This window comes from Aulostomus chinensis, chromosome 12 (assembly GCF_037954235.1).
Source record: "Aulostomus chinensis isolate RoL2024-O1b breed Wild chromosome 12, RoL_Achi_v1.0, whole genome shotgun sequence".
In the NCBI taxonomy this organism is placed as follows: Eukaryota; Metazoa; Chordata; class Actinopteri; order Syngnathiformes; family Aulostomidae; genus Aulostomus; species Aulostomus chinensis.
Window position 1 is genome coordinate 23,723,496 of NC_141331.1, and position 4,931 is coordinate 23,728,426.

Here is a 4,931-nt window from a genome sequence, read left to right on the forward strand (position 1 = left end):
CACAGCGAGATTTCAGACCTGGGTCTTCTGGAAGCTTGAATGCTCCCTAATGCTGAACAAATGTGGGTCCAAAAACCCGTGTTAACACGCGTTTTTCAGTGTGAAAAGGGTATAAGTCACTGGCTGCGCTTATGTCCACTCAAATGGTCAGCTGTAATGACTGACTTGAGCTGTGTGGAACTCTCTTCATGCAAGTGTGTGAGTGTATGTGGAGTACCAGTGACAGTATTTCATACATTTAGAACATGCCAGCCTTTCTAGAAACATATAGTAATTATGTGGCTCTTGACCTTTGAGGGTCGCAGCCAATCTGTGTCCTCCTTTATGTCCAATATTTTATTGTTCCCCTTTTATTGTTACTTGATATTTCGCTGTTTAAATCTAAAGACATGTAGTTACGAGCGGCCTCATTTTATATATATATATGTGTGTGTGTGTGTGTGTGTGTGTGTGTGTGTGTGTTGCTGTAATAGACTTATTCCATGTGAGTCTGATACAAATGCCAAAGCCTCTGATTGGTCATGACATCTTGTAAACTGAAGTGATCGCCATCTTGGTACAGGCTGGCCCTCTGAGGGAAAGAGTGAAGGCAAAGGATAAATTTGAGCCTGAGTTCTGGAGACAACAGCAGGGGTCGACATTATTTTGAAAAAATAAACCACATTGACACTAAAACATAAACTCACACTCACGTAGAATATTGTTTTATTCAACAGAATTGATTATGTTGTTTGATACCAATATTTCTGTTTTAACACTGTAGCTGCTTCTGTTCACGGACTCACTGTTTATAACAGGGTTAACACACCCTCAGTCACAGAGGTGTGTTATCAGTGAAATCTCCCGTTGAAGTGTTTGGTTAGGAGCAACACCTGCATACACACGGCCCTCCATGCCACATGGTTCCCACCCCTGGTTTATAACCTTCAGAAACATGGTGCATTTCCTGTCACATGATGCTGGACCTCTAAAGCGTCTTGATCACCAGACACAGTACAATGTACTTCAGCAGATAGTTACTCTTTTTACCAGTCAGGAGGGTGGAATGCTCTTCCCAGGTCGTCTTGGCATCCTGGTCATCCTCCTCCATGATGATGCAGCATCCCTGAGGTGCCTCGTATTGATGGAATTGTCTTGATGAAGTTGAGCCTGAGTTCTGGAGGCAACGGCAGGGGTCGACCTTATTTTGAATACATAAATCACATTTACCATTTAACATTAACTCACTCTCACCTGGAATATTGTTTTCATATAAAAAATGATGTTGTTGGATGCTAATGTTTAAATTTGTTTTAACACTGTAGCTGTTTCTGTTCAGGGACTCAATGTGTATTACCTTCAGAAACATGATTCACTTCCTTTTACCTGATGATGGACATTTAAAGCTTCTTGGTCACCAGACACAGCAGACGGAACATCTCCACATCCAGGGGGAAGCACAACTCAATTATGGGAATGAACCAAAAATAATAAAGCTTGGCATGATGTATTTGTTGGTGTGTTAATTAAATTAATTAATTAATTAATTAATTAATTAATAAAGCACCTGTCGTTCTCATTAAAATGTACCTCAGTAGATCATTGCTCATTTACCTGTCAGGAGGGTGAAACTCTCTTCCCAGATCGTCTTGGCATCCTGGTAGTCCTCCTCCATGATGACGCAGCATTCATGCTTTGTTTGATCCCTGTGTTCAGGATATCTCCGGCACTGCTGCACCTGCCTTCACTGCTCTAAGCCCCCTGTAGATTTCCCCTCATCTGATTTTTGCCCTGGACTCAGTTTACATTCAAGCATTGAGGATAATTATTCAGTCAACACAAATATATTTACAGTAGTTGGAGGTCAGTCCTCTGCTGCAGGTCTAAAGCAGCAGTGAAACACAGAAGTAATCTCACGAAAGGTCCTGTAAATTCTTCTGACCACTGAGACGCCACTGGAGTCTTGCATTTCAACTGAAGATAAGATGTTATTGTCTTCATCTTGCAACTGGACATTGTTGTCTTCATCATTCAAGTCGGGGTCGTTGTCTTCATGTGTCCCATCTGAAGACGAGGTGTCTTCGTCTTCATGTGTTCTGTCTGAGGGTGAGGTGTCATTGTTTTCCTCATTTGAAGACCAGGAGTTGTCTCCATCTGAAGACCAGGAGTTGTTGTCTTCAATTGAAGCCCAGTAATCACTGTCTTCATATGTTCCATAAGATGAGAGGCCTTTATCTTCATGGGTTCCATCTGGAGATGAGGTGCCTACGTCTTCATCTTTGTGGGAGAGAGTCTTGCGTCCCCATCAATATGTAGAAGCCCCTTTAGAAGGTCCACAAAGGCCATCCTGTCCTGGAACTCTGCTGCCTCTCCTTTTGGGTAAATGTAGACGAGGTCATCCAATGAGCTTAGAAGGTCAAAGTAAGCCTTCCTCTCCTTAGGCACCACACCGTTGGCTGCAGCATACTCGCTCTGGGTCTTCAGCTTCCACTTAGTTCCACTGGTTGTGTCCACCTTGTTGAAAAAGTGGTGTGTATACACTCCATCCCTCAGTGGGCGGTCAATCAGGCATCTCATTGACTGGTAGCTGCAGTCCACAGGAAAAAGATTGTCTGCCAGGAACAGGAAGGCTAGGAAGCAGCCAAACCCCCAAACGTCAGTGGCCTTGCTGAATGGGAGGCCGAGGGTAACCTCTGGTGCCCTGAATCCAACAGGCTGAACAAACAGTCCCACCTTAACTGCTGAGGCTGGGATCGCCTCCCCAAAGTCAATAAGTTTGACCCTGAGTGGCTGGTTGCGCTGATCGACCAGCATGACGTTGTCTGGTTTTATGTCTGTATGCAGGACACCCAGGCCCTTCAGGGCATCCAGGGCTAAAAGCAGCTGGTGTGCGATAGGTCGAATTTGGTTGAGAGACAGGGGGGTCACATCTTGCTGCTCAAGGAGGTCATGGAAGTTCTTATCTAGCCTCTCAAATGCAAAACAGGTATGTCCCATATAATTGAGCTTTTTGTAAAAGTGGATGACATTGGCATGGGTGGGGTCCAGGTCCTGAATCATATTCAGCATCCTCATCTCTTACTCCATGTCTTTTAGGAACTTCTTATTTTTCTTTAAAATCTTCACCGCCACAGTCTGCACATTCATCAGATTAAGGCACCTGGCCACTTTCCCAAAGCAGCCCTCACCGATAAACTCCAGGATGCGATAGAAAGTTGAGTTGCTCTTGAGGGTTTGTCCTACCTGGATCTCTGTTGTGGATAGAGAACTAGTTCAGTCAGCTGATACACATGAAGCCACTCTTGAATTTAAAGTTTGTATATAATCATAAGATCATATGAAGATGACAAATGCGCTAAATACAAATTGTTCATTTATTAAGGTGGTATTCACTCTTATCTTTGGATTTTAACAAGTTTATACAATAAAATTGGTTGAGTAGTCAAGTATGTGCCAAGGAAGAACTCATTACATTTCCTAAGGATGACACACAAAATTTGTGATTGTGAGACATTTAACCATCTGTATGTTTAGATACTAGAATAATGTCTGTTTAACTGGTCACAGCAACAAACATCAGTTTTCATGGCCATGGTTTCAGTAGTTGCCTTCTACCACATGTTAATGCTCTGACCTACAGACATTTGCATCATGAACATCAGTATCAAGAGACAAGGATTTTAAGGACAACACAAAAAAAATACCTAGAATGACAGGGTTCAACAATTAGCCTGTCTCTTTCTGATAGGTGATAGTAGTGATGATCTGTGAGAAATAAAGCTGATTCTCTCCTCTGAATTCCCATATCAAATGTAAACAGTTGTCATCACCATGGCAACCTGCAATTGAAGTGAACCTACTAGCTGGTCAAACTGCTATGGTGTTTAATTAAAAGCTTGACAAACTCAAACAAATTATTAGAATTAGAGTGTTCAGAGGTTTCCTCTCTCAGGATATAAAAAGGCGATACTTGCAGTTACGATCTGTGAGTAATAAATCTGATTCTCTCATTTGAATTCACATTTTAAACAAACAATTGTCATCGCCATGGCAACCTGCCATTGAAGCTAACCTAGCTGATGACTGCTGTGCTACTAGAAACTTCATTGACGTTTCTGTCCATCTAAATTCAACTTTGGACCATTTTCATTTATAAACACATTATTTTGTTGTGTCTTAATTTGAAAAATTTGTTAACATCAATAAAAGTTTCACAAAAATATCACAAATGTCATCAATCTTGTTTGAACATTCACAGGAAATATTACAAGTACATCGATGGAGGTCTGAGTTCTTAGAGTGCCCCTACATGATGATTCTATTAAATCAAAAGTAACACAGACAAGATGAAATAACCAACTAAAGCCTTTAAGTATCAAGCATTGGGAATGAATTCTGAACACCACTTTTCAAGAACTGTCCAGTTAATATAACTTGTTCAAAAGTGATCCACAGTGACTCTGTCAGTTTATTTCAGTGAAACATTTCAGAGTTGAGGCATGTTGTCAAACATTCAGCATCTCTCACTCTTACCGGAAAAGTTGGAGCTGTTCCTTGAAGCCATTCCTAAAGTGAAATCTGAACTGGGAACTTGAATCAAGGTCAGAAATGAATCCTCAAGTCTAATTCTTGACAATTTGCTCAAATAAAGTGTTTTTAATCAGCCAGTAAAGCTTTGAATGTGTGAGCCAAAAAGATTCTGCCTCAATACATCCAACTCTTAAGAAAGATAGATTCAAAACACTGAATGTGCTAACTTATTAAGAAAGACAGGAAGGGGAGGGGCGTTGCCCTGGCAACAGGCATTAAATGGTCAATCACAAACATGGAAAGGTGGTGAGTCATAGTGTATCACATGACACTGTTGACCAATCAGAGGTGTTCAAGAAATTACTGTCATGAATGAGGAATTCTGGGTAATGGACTTTGGTTCCTATTTATGTTTTCAAATC

The 4,931-nt window shown here is 41.3% G+C and overlaps 1 pseudogene across 1 annotated transcript; it reads right to left on the minus strand.

The window, feature by feature from the left end:
- Positions 1–1,507: 1,507 nt before the first annotated feature.
- On the minus strand, positions 1,508–4,687 carry LOC147252507 (homeodomain-interacting protein kinase 1-like; annotated as a pseudogene). The gene is made up of 2 exons (XR_015118628.1): positions 4,513–4,687; positions 1,508–3,230 (listed from the first exon to the last, which is right to left on the minus strand). The product of XR_015118628.1 is annotated as a homeodomain-interacting protein kinase 1-like (transcript).
- Between the last annotated feature and the right edge of the window lie 244 nt (positions 4,688–4,931).